Source organism: Macrotis lagotis, chromosome X (assembly GCF_037893015.1).
Source record: "Macrotis lagotis isolate mMagLag1 chromosome X, bilby.v1.9.chrom.fasta, whole genome shotgun sequence".
NCBI lineage: Eukaryota > Metazoa > Chordata > Mammalia > Peramelemorphia > Peramelidae > Macrotis > Macrotis lagotis.
In genome coordinates this window covers 70,291,025-70,303,320 of record NC_133666.1, presented here as the reverse complement: position 1 = coordinate 70,303,320, position 12,296 = coordinate 70,291,025, and the positions used below count along the sequence as shown (strand labels likewise).

Genomic DNA, 12,296 nt, shown 5'->3' with positions numbered 1-12,296 from the left:
ATGTATATATCTTAATTAAAAACACTTTATTGCTAAAAATGCTAACGACCATTTAAGACTTCAAAAAGTCATAATCGTTTTGCTGTGGAGTGTTTTGTCTCGGTGATGATGGCTGTTAACTGATCAGGATGGTGGTTGCTGAAGGTTAGGATGGCTATGGCAATTACTTAAGGCATCAATTAAGTTTGCCACATCAGTGGACACTTTCTTTCCTCCCTTGAATGCTTAGAGGCCATTGCAGGTTTATTAACTGGCCTAATGTCAATAATATTTTATCTCAGGGAATAGGAAGACTCAGGAAGAGGAGAGAGAAACAGGGATGGTTGGTTGGTAGAGCATTCTGAATACATACATTTATATATTAAATTTACCATCTTACATGGGTGCAGTTTGTTGACATCTCAAAACAATTACAATGGATCACTAATCACAGATCACCATAAGATATATAATACTAATGAAAAAGTTTGAAATATTGTGGGAATTACCAAAATGTGACCTGGAGGCATGATGGGAGCACAGTGCTACTGGAAAAGGTGGCAATAGACTTATACAACACAGGGTTACCACAAACTTTTAATTTCTTAAAAAATACAATTTTTGCAAAGTACAATAAAATGAAGTATGCCTATAGAAAGGAAGACTGCTATCCAGATACTGTAATTCCTGTGAAAGGCCTCAGTAGACTCAAAAGGATTGTCATTGCTATGGAACAGAATAAATTGGGAATCGGTAGCTAGCTGTCTACAATTTGAACCGAGTCAAAAGTTTAGATAGAGTAAATCTGAGAGACTACTGAGTGATGGCAGCAGAGAGAAAGTCTGTAAGTGGCAATGAGGAACAAGGTGTAATCTAATTCTGCCCATCCAGGGCCAGTGTCTTAGGCAGTGAGAAAGAAGGGGCAATCAATATTGGCAAGGATGGTTTCCTTCACCTTAGAACCAGGAAGGCCTGCTGGAAACAGGACTTCTAGAACAGAAAATGTCTGGAAGACTGATCCAAGGCCATTTTTGCTGGCTACAAGAGAGGCTTATGATACCAGAGAGAACACACAGCTCTTCTGAAAACTGAAGGAGTCTGTGCCTGGGATGAAATTGAATTCTATTTGGACAAGAGATGTGCTTATGTATACAAAGCCAAAAACAACACAGCAGTCCTGGTGGGAAACCCAACAGAACAAGAGTTATCTGGGGAAATTTTACTCGGGTTCATGGAAATAGTGGAATGGTTCGAGCCAAATTCAGAAGCCATCTTCCTGCTAAGGCCACTGGACACAGGATCTGAGTGTTGTTCTATCCCTCAAGGATCTAGCATATGAAAACTGATTAAATAAAATTACACATTATTTTTTCAAAAACATATTGGAAAGGACAGTCAGGTATGTAAGTGACCTGGGTTGGCATTATGGGAGAGGAGCACAAAGGCACCCTGTATACTAGAAGATAGAAGGAACATGAGATTTCTCTCATGTTGATAATGATAGAGTATTTGTGATTGTACAGGATATATGGAAGCTTTTCTGCCCTCAGGGGACTTGTTTGAGGTAGTCCTTATCAAAGGTCACCACACACAGGGCAACTCTGGCCATTTTCTGGGTTTCTGGATGAATCTAAAGGACTGAGAGTGGTGAGACATGGTCTCACGGTGCTACTAATGAAGATGATGATCAGCCACATTCTACCCAAGAGCTAGCTGGGATAGTAACATGCAGATCCTAGGATGAAGTACAGTAAGCTTAATGTCCTCCAATATCTAAGATTTATATCTTGAAAGATTTTAAGGGTCAATAGACTTCAAATGAAGCTAACCCCATTATTTATAAGAATTGTTGTAGCAGAAGCTCAGAGAAGGGATTTTACCATAGCCTTTTATTCCACATCTCTTTCCCCATCTGATCTGTATTACTCCTTACATTATCCCCAATTGCAATTGTTCTCTTCATGCATCCAAACATCTTTCTTTGGGAGCTCTATTTACCAAACTAGGGAAGAGAGTTTCAAGGAGGAAGTAGCCAACAGTGTTTGAATTCCTGAGAGGTTGAGGAGCATGAGTGATCATGATTTCAGTACCAACACTAACCAAGTTATCCGGATTGCCATACAGAATGGCACCATGCCACCAAAACCCAAAATCAAACACTATGAGTGAGGTGGAAAGTTAATTAATTAATTCAAGTTAATTAATGTTTTATTTCGTATACTCTACCAACAGAGAATAATTGACTGACGGACTGTCGGGACCCGGAATCCCCTTCAAGATCATTTAGTCCAAATTCCTTATTTTAAAGATGGAAGAACCCCTTTCCCTTTTTTAGTTTTTGCCCAATCCTCCTTTCCCCTTTAGGACTCCCACTCTACAGCACTGGCTTTGAATCTAAAGACATGAAATGCAAGAGGGATAAATGTAAAGTCTTGCATTTAGGTACAAAAAATCTACTTTACAAGAGTAAGATGGAAGAAAGGGAGGAAGGAAGAGAGGAAGGAAGGGAGGGAGGAAAGGAGGAAGGGAGGAAGGATGGAAGGAGGGATAGAAGGATGGAAGGAAGGATGGGAGGCAGGATGGAAGGAAATAAGCTTTTATTAAGCATCTACTATGGGCCAAGCAGTTTACAAATTTTATTCCACTTGATACTCAACAATAACTCTGGCAGGGAAGCGCAATTATTCACAAATGAAGAAACAGAGGCAGACAGAGGCTGACTTTCCCAGGGTCACCCAGCTGGTGTTTGCCTGAGGTTACAGGTGAATTCAGGGCTTCTTGTCTCCTCGCTCTAGCGATTTCTGAAAAGGTTGTCAATCTTGATATGAGGGAGCAGTGTGCAATGTGGTGACCAAAGAAGTTCACGTCATCGTGTGCTACATGAAGAGAGGTAGAGCTTCCAGGAATAGGGAGGTGATGGTCCCCTGCCCTCTGCCCCCACCAGCCCTCCCCTGCACAATTTCTGGATGCCACACTTTCAAGAGGCCATTGACAATCTGGGGAGTATCCAGAGCAGAACAAAAAAGTTTAGAGAAGGGTCTGAACTCTGCAGCATTTGCAGATCATTTGATAGAACTGGAGTTCTATGATTTAATATCTATCTATCTATCTATCTATCTATCTATCTATCTATCTATCTGTCTGTCTGTCTGTCTGTCTATACATATGTATAATTTGCAATAAAATAATACATAATTTTATTTATATATATATATATATATAGTGTTTACACTCAAATACACATACCTCCATTTCAGTTATGTACAAGTCCATTTTGGGCCTGTCCCAGCAAAAATCCTGAAGAAGTTTGCCAATTCCTTCTCTAGCCCATTTTACAGAAGATGATGGCTGTCCTTTAAGCACTAAACAGCTAGGGTATGGAGGAGGTAAGATTAGATTTGTTCTGTTTGGCCTCAGAGGGCAGAATCAGGAGCAACCTCCACCAATGACATCCCAAAGTTGAATGGGTGACCTCCATAAGTGCTGGGTGTCCTGGCCTCGCAGGGCTTCAAATGGAGGCTGGATGATGACTTGTGTGCTATGTTAGAATGGAGTTTCCTTTCATATGGGGTAGACTAGAGAGCTGCTCAAGTCCTTTTCAATCCATAAATTCTGTGATTCTGTGAAAAAGCAGATAGTTCTTATCTCGAAGAAACTTGCCTTCTATCAAACACAGAGAAGTCCATACAAAATCATTTCAAGAGAGATGAAACAAATGAAAAAGCATTGATGAAATGTTTTCTCTGAGCCAAAAATTGTGGCAAGGACTGGGCTGGCCAGGGAAAGGCAGAGATGATGAGTGGGGCAATGGTAGTCCTAATTTGATTTGAGTTTCAAACAAGAGGCAGAAGCAGGGGTATCTGCAGCTCTGCTCAGTAGCATTGAGTGAAGATGAAGATGGAGTAATCCTGAGAATCCAGAGTCAAGTGGCTTAGCATCTCTCCAGCACCGTCTCTGGGGAGCTGGTCTAGAGACTGGTGCAGGAGCCTTAGCAGAACGGAAAAAGGCCAGAGGTGATGCTAAGGATGCCGGGGATGAGAATCAACCAGAGGCCTCCTGGAGAAGGCAATACCCAAGTGGTGGGTTTGAAGGAAGCCAAGGATTCTGAGAAGCAAAGGTGGAAGGGGAATTGCCCGTCCTTCAAACTTATCTGCTTGGGAGGCTAGATACTGCTATCCATACTCCAAACAGGTTTGGGCACAGCCTTCTTTGGAAGCCCATGGAGGCCCATCTTCATCGTTTGAAGGGGGTGACTAGGTTTTTTTTGGGGGGATTTTTTTTTAGGATTTTGCAGGGCAAATGGGGTTAAGTGGCTGCCCAAGGCCACACAGCTAGGTCATTATGAAGTGTCTGAGGCCAGATTTGAACTCAGGTACTTCTGACTCCAGGGCCAGTGTTCTACTCACTGTGCCACCTAGCTGCCCCATGACTGGGTTTTTTTTTGAAAGATCCCAAAATCATTCTAAGGAAGAAGGTGGAGTAATAATCTGATTCATACTGTCTGGGATCAGAGTTGAGGCTAGACAGATTTTCTTGTTTGTTTTGTAAACTGGCTTCACAATTCCAGAACTCTTTGGACCCTTATTATAGAATATCCATCCATCTCATGAAAGTGGCTGGCTGTTTTGAGAAGAAGCCAGCATTCATGTAAGGCTGTCTCACTACTTTTAATGATGACAATGTGGTCACTTGAGTTCCTGGGTACTATGCAGTCCCTGCCCCCCCCCAAAAAAAAGCTGCAGTAAAAACTGTCTTTCCTTAGAGTTCATTCTGGTCCTAAGAAAAGAGTTATGCAACATCAAGATAATGTGCTCCTAAGAGTTGCCCTGTCTTGTTTTTTTTTTTTTTTAATTTGAAACTACGCGTATTTTCTGGATGACTTAATGCTTGGCTTAGATCAAGAATTTGATTATTTCTCTGTTTTAAATGTATTTCCTTTCCATTCACTCCTTTTCGAGTTTTCAATCAAAAGGAAAAAGTACATATTAAAATACCCAATCTGATTCTCTCTGTGTGTCCTGGTATTGACCTAGACAATTTTGGAGTTGGAAACAGGAAGGTTCAATTCCTGCTTCTGCCATGTACTAGGATTGGCAAATCCCATCACCTCTTGAGGCCAATTTTCTTAACTGGAGGATGGGGATGATGATACCTATAGGTAACTATTTCATCAGGCTGGAGAGAGGAACAAATGATAAACTGACCTTAAGCTGCTTTGTGAACTTGAAAGCACTACATAAATATAAATTATTTGCAGAAATTAGTAGTAGCACCACCATCATTTTCAAGCGACTAGATCAGGAGAGTTTGTTGTATCCTGGACCCCTTGGGCAGTCTGGTGAAGCCTCTGAACATCTCAGAATCATGTTTTTAAATGCAAAAAGGATGAGAGAATTTCAAAAAACCAATTATACTGAAATGCAGTTACCAAAGAATTAAAAAGTCCACAGAAGATGGTTTAAGAATTCATGAACTGGGGCAAGTAGGTGGCACAGTGCATAGAGCATGTGCCCTGGAGTCAGGAGGACCTAAGTTCAAATCCAGCCTCAGACACTTAATACTTACCTAGCTGTGTGACCTTGGACAAGTCACTTAACCCTACTGACTTGCCAAAAAAATTCCTAAATTTACTGAATTCCTGAACTAAACAAAGAGCTTATTTAAATTACAGTCCTGGTAGAATGAGTATAAGGCTGAGAGACAGGAAATCTGAATTTGAATCTTAGTTCTTTTGAGCAAATTCTTCCCTGCAGTGGGCTTTAATTTCCCCCATCTTTAAAATGATGAGTTTGGATTAAATGGATAAATTAAATTAAACTACCTCTTAATATTGACACTTCATTAATCAAGGAGTCTCTGCTGTTAGAGAATAGACATTTCATTAACTTGAAAGGCTCACATCACCAACAGCACTTTATTTTGGATTATGGTGGCACAACTTGATTAGTGTTAAAAGACAAATCATGATTACTTAGACGCGCCTTGTCCGCTCTGTGGCATTTGACACTTGACCATTTCCTCCTCAAAACTCTCTCCTTTTGTCTTCAACAGCACTCCAACCTCTCCAATTGTTCTTTGTCTCATTTGTGGATTCCTGTAACTCGTCCTCCCATTTACTATAGGTACTCTTTAAGTCTTAGTCCATACCCCTCAACTATTCCTTCTAAAACCCTCTCTCATCAATTTTCACGGCGGCACCAGTTATAACATTCATGCTAATGACTCCACCTATCTCTCACTTGCATTGTAGAAATATATTTCCAACCACCCACTCCCCAAACTTCATTTGAATATGCCTATTTCATTTCAAACTCAACATGCATAAACCTGAATATATAATTTTCTTCCAAAGCTGAATCTACTAGGGTAAACAATTCAGGTAGCAGCATTCTTCCAATCCCTCAAGCTCCAGTTATTCTTAACTCATCTTTCTTTGATCCCTAGAACTAATTTCTCACCAGGTCACATAGAAACATTTCCACTGCCCTCTCACTGACATTACCCCAGGCCAGGACCTGAAGGCTGAATTATTGTACCCTTTTTCCAAGCTAGACTTCCTTCTAGACTTCCTCGTACGCCGACATCTTCCTAAAGCACTCCATTCATCCTGTTACTTTCCTGCTTGAAGCCTTCCACAATATAGTATTATAGGTTCACAGATTTGGAAGGACTGCTCTTGGAGGCCATCCACTTTAACCCTCTCATTTTACAGATAAGGCAATGATGTGGCAGACACAAGAAATAATTTTTTCAAAGTCACTGTAGGTCTGGGAGTGGTGAGTGAGGTTAACAGGATCATGGATTTAGACATGAAAAGCAGTTTTAGAAATCCAACTCTCATATTTCAACTGAGAAAAATAATACCCAGTGATGTCAAAAGATTGGTCCAAGATCATGTATAACAGGGAATACTACTACCACTACTACTAATTAAAGCATTTCTATAGTATTTTGAGGCTAGCAAAGTGCTCACATACAAGGTCTCATTTTATTTTCACTGTAGGTACTATTATTATCTTCCTCATTTTACAGATGAGAAAATTGAGGCTGAGAGAGGTTAAATCTCTTGTCCAGGTCACTTACACAGTCAGTGTCTGAGGCAAAATTCCGAGGCAACAACATTCCAAGGCTTCCTGACTCCCAAGTCCAACACTGGGCCTTCAAAGTGCTGTATCTCCTTGATTCTAAAACTAAGGTTCTTGCCACCATGCCCTAAATCTCCAAACTCCTCTACCTGCCTTTCCAGGCTCTTCATAATCTGACCATATACTGTTTAAATTTGTTTCTTACTGCTCCCCAGACTACATCCTCCATTCCAATTGACCAATTTGACATTTTTGACACCCGTCGAGCTCATTTTTCCCACTATGTGGTTCTCCAGCCTAGAATGGCTTTCTAAGAGAGGGGAGAGAGGTAATATGATACAGTTGTGCTTAGTACAGAATAAAAATTAAAAAATGAAGCTTATTCATAGAACACAAAATATTAGCACTGTAAAGATTTTGATCTATCATCTAGTCCAACCCACTCACTTTATAGAGGAAGAAAAAGACTGGCTAGTTAGGGAAATGTCTGTTACATCTCTGTAAGTCTGCCAGTCCTCAATCATTACAAGCAAAACTTTCCAAAAGAACTCCCTTAACTTTTGGTAGCTGTAAAATGAACCAGTGGAACAAGAGAGGAGTCCCTCTGACACCAAAGGGGCTTCTTGACTGATATTTGTATTTTAACCCATAAGCAAAGGGATAAATAGTAAAGTGTTGTGTCTGGTCTAAGAAGCTAAAAGCATTAATAAAACCTCATTCATTTCTATTCTTACTTCTCCCATCCCTCCATGGACCTCTTCCCTCTCATACATTTTTCCTTAGGCCTTTTCAATTTTAGGTGTAGGAAGTGGAGCCTCTAACACAGGAACTAGAACCTAGATCCTGAAGTTCCAAGGCCAGTTATAGTAGCCAGCAAGCAGGCAAGTCCTGAGGAGCAAGGATTCCTGGAAGCATGACCAAAGGGGCTTCAGATTTGAACTTTGGGGAATTAATGCTATATAGAAAGTGAGATGATCCAGGAGACTAAGCCTTCTCCCTTGCCCAGATACTAAGGCTGTATGAAGAATTAAGCCCAGAAAGTTCTGGGGAAATACCACAAGTTTGTTCTTGCCATAACTCTGAGAAACTATCCCTTTGTAAAAGGTAATCCGATGTTAATTGGTTAAATGAAACTAGGGAGCTAAATCACTGGGACCCCCAAACAGAGGTGAACACAATCTGTGGCACTCAAGTCAGTATCAGAGATGATAGAGTCTCTAACTCCCTCTCAGGGACTAAAAACTGAGCACAATCTGGGGAATGGGGGGGCGGGGTTAGGAGGAGTGGGTGATCAATACAATGTCAAGGTCTGATCTTGAAAGAATGAGACCAGAGACAACCTGGTATACTCTCTCACTTGGTAATCTCCTCAGTTCTCATGGGTTCAAGTGCCATCTTCCTGCAGATGTTTCCCTTATGTATTAAGCCCTAGTCTCTCTCCTGAGCTATAGCATGCATCTCCAATTGGCCTTTGAATGTCTTGACCTAGATGTCCTATAGGAATCTATGACTCAGTGTGTCCAAAACCAAACTCATTAGGTTCCCTCCAAACTCTACCTACCCATTCTGAATTTCTCTCATATTTTTGTTGAGAATACCATTAAACTTTCAGTTACTCAGATCTATGACTTCAACATTATCCTCAACTCCCCACTCTCATTTGCCCCACATATGTAATCTTGTCTTTTCTATCATCATAACATTTCTCAAATAGATCCTCTTCTCTGTATTCCCAGAACCAGGCCAGGCAGGACCAGAAAAGCATAGCAGTCCCTTAAAAAAAGTCCTCAGGAATGCTAACACACTGAATGTTTGGAGGCTATTGAGGAAAACTAACAACAAAGAATATTCAAAGAGCTCTGAGGAAATGTGGCTAGGATTCCATGATGTAAAATAACATACTCCAGGAGAAGTGAACCTAGGCTGGGCTGCATGGATTTCTTGATCAAGTATAAACTCCTTTGCTTGAGATTGAAAGCTCCTCCTGCCAAGGCCTCTTGCCAGCTCCCCAGTCTCATTTCTTCTATACATTTTCCTATCTAGCTACACTGACTTGTTTGATCTATCTTGCACATAACACTCCAACTTCAAAATGAACCTCAATTTCTACCTTTTGAGGCTTCTCCCAATTGCTAGAGCTCTTCCCCTCTGAGATTACTTCCCAGCTGCTCTCTCTTTTATGTACCTATTTATTTACATGTTGTCTCTTACATTGAAATGGAAGTTCCTTGAGGAACCTTTCCTTGTCTCCCTAGCACTTAGCCCAGGATCTGGTTCCATAGGAAGGGCTTAATAAAATGTTTGCTGACTGATTATAAAATTTAGAATCCAATTAAAAGAAAAGCAAATACGTACATAACCTATATTAATTGCTAACTGTCTTAGGGAGAGAATAGTATGGGAGGGAGAGAGATAATTTGGAATTCAAATTTTTAAAAAAATAAATTTAAAAATTGCCTTTACCTGTAATTTAGAAAAAAATACTATTTAAAAAGGGAAAAGCAAATTATACCATTATTATTCAAAATCAAATATATTCTTTCTTTTCTGCTCAATTTTGTATATGGAAATACTTCAAAAATCCAGTATAAAATCGAGTGTCTTTCCTTCATTTTACAAATGAGGAAGCTGAGTTAGGTTTAAACTCAAATTTGTGGAATATGAATCAGGGCTCATTCTACAATACTCCTATCTGCCATTTTATAGAATTGATTTTGGTTTGAGCAAAAACATTTTGAGCAGGGGAACAGGGAGGAGGAGGAAGAGGAGGAGATGATGGACTTAACTGCAAACCATCCAGGAGCCCACTGTTCTGTAATACCACAATATTGATGCTCACAAAGAGAAAACAGTTTTCTACCTTCCTTTGCAGAAACTGAAGTTCCGAAACAATAGCTTCATTCTGATCTTCATGCTGTGATGCTTAGTAGAATTCTGAAGCCAAAATGAAAAAGATAGTAAATTCAAAATCCTTTATTCCAGTCAAACATTTATTCCAGTCAAAAATCTTTCAAAGCAGTTTGGAGAGTGTGTCAAAGATGAGACATAGACAGTTTATTCCCGGAACAATCTTTTTTTCCCTCCTCCTAAGTTTCCATATATGTTACACATATATGAAGTTTACATAAGTTACACATATATGAATAATACATATTATATAATAGATACATGTGATACCTAAGTGTATAGCTATCCAAAACATTTCTATAATATTTATGTTGTGAAACAAATCATAGATACCCCTTCCCCCCCAAAAGGAGACCTCAAGGAAAATAAGTTAGGGGGTGGCTAGATGGCACAGTGAATAGAGCACCGGCCCTGAAGTCAGGAGTACCTGAGTTCAAATCCAGCCTCAGACACTTCATAATTACCTGGCTATGTGACATTGGGCAAAGCCACTTAACCCCATTGCCTTGTAAAAAAAAACTAAAAGAAAAAAGTTAAAAAAGTAAGTTATCAATCTATATTCAGACCTCATCAACTCTTTCTCTGGGGTTGGAGAGCATTCTCTATCCTCAGTCCTTATGATTTCTCAGCAATACTGAGAAAAGGTAGGTTATTGACAGTTGGTCATCTTACAACATTGCATATTCTTTGAATAATCCCTAATGCTATGTAGTAAAAAATCACATTTTGAGCAAACCCCACAAAATACCAGAGCTAAAGGAGATGTCATTGCTATTCTGACCTCTTGTCTATATACAGCCATTGCCAAAAGAGACAGCGTGTGCATCTCAACTATGGACAGGGCCCATACCATTCTGCCTTCCACTTGGAGAGCCTCTGCCCTACGATCTTCTTGAGGATCATCCACGTTTTACAGGTCAACTACCAGCTAACTTTTCCAACATGGCCAAAGCTAGTTTGGGTTCTTGAAATTCTTGGACTCTGATCCCTCCCTGGATCGATGGGACTTCCTGACTCCCGTGATATCTCTGATCTTGTCCTCTTTCTGCTCCTCCTGGCCCTGTTTCCTCTTGCCTTCAACTCAAGTATGAACCTTAGAGCAGCCCCTTGATCCAGCTAGCTCAATTTTCTCCTTCAGAATTCAGCTTCTCACCTGCTCAACTCCTAGCACATCTGTACTTCCCCACACTTCCCTTTGTCACCTTATTGAAAAGACAAACATAAAAATTCCCCCCATTTATACTGCTGTACTTTGTCCATAATGCTAGAGCAATGCCCATTTTTTCCAGTTTTCCTTACCATGGCATGTTCACCTAAAAATGCCTCACAGTATCATTTACTTCATCTTCAATATTGCCAGCTATTCTTAAAGCTTGGTTCATCCTATACTTCTTGGGAAAAGTCCCTAGTTGTGTCTGATATCAATGGTGGCTTGTCTGCCTTTTAAAATCCATTTAAAATTTCCAATTTAAGGTTTAGCATCGGTGTCTCAAATTCAAATGACATGGCTTTTTAAACACTAATCTGTTTCCATCTGAATCTTTTCTTTTTTTTTTCAAATTGACATGTCCATCAGATTCAGAGCAGGGCGGTGGGAAATGCAATAGACTAATTTATCAGCAGAGATCTGGGTCTAAATGCCACTATCTATACTGTATGGCCCTGGTCAAGTATCTTCTCCTCTCTGGAGCCTCCTCACATATTATAGAACTAAAAATGACATAGAAATTAGCTCTAATAATCAGGAAAAGGTCCAGAATGCTTCATAAGATGACTTGAGACAATGGACGAGGATGACTGGAAGCTACACTATCAAAGGTAAAACATGCTCCCTTTATTTTGATTTATGAACAATAAATGATAAAAATGGAAAGGAACTCAGTTTGTCAAAATCCCACTATTAGGCAGTTATGGGGAGCTATTTAGGGGAAAGGACTTTGTGGTTGAGTTTGGATAATTGTTGGGAAGTGTCTGTTGGATCAAATCAATACATACTAATACATTATGAATAACTTTTAAATGTACTTGGGGCAGGGAGTTATTGCAGCCTCATGAGATGTTACCACTGTTCTGGAATAAAATAACCTTTATAGTAGCACTAATAATAACCAAGATCCCTTCAGCATTTGGGGAAAGAAACTACTATCACGATCATAACCGAAAACAGCTAAGTTGACATAAACGTAACCATAGCAGTCTATTAAAAAGTTTGTAAAATTTTAACCAAGGAACAGATCATCTCCTTGAGGATAGAGGCCATTGTTCCTTTTGTTCTCATTCAGTCATTTCAGTTGGGTCTGACTCTTCATAATACCATTTGGAGTT

At 39.9% G+C, this 12,296-nt stretch overlaps 1 pseudogene; it reads left to right on the top strand.

Annotated features, from left to right (window-relative positions):
* The first annotated feature begins 981 nt into the window (after positions 1–981).
* On the top strand, positions 982–1,311 carry LOC141502894 (large ribosomal subunit protein eL33 pseudogene; annotated as a pseudogene).
* Positions 1,312–12,296: the final 10,985 nt, after the last annotated feature.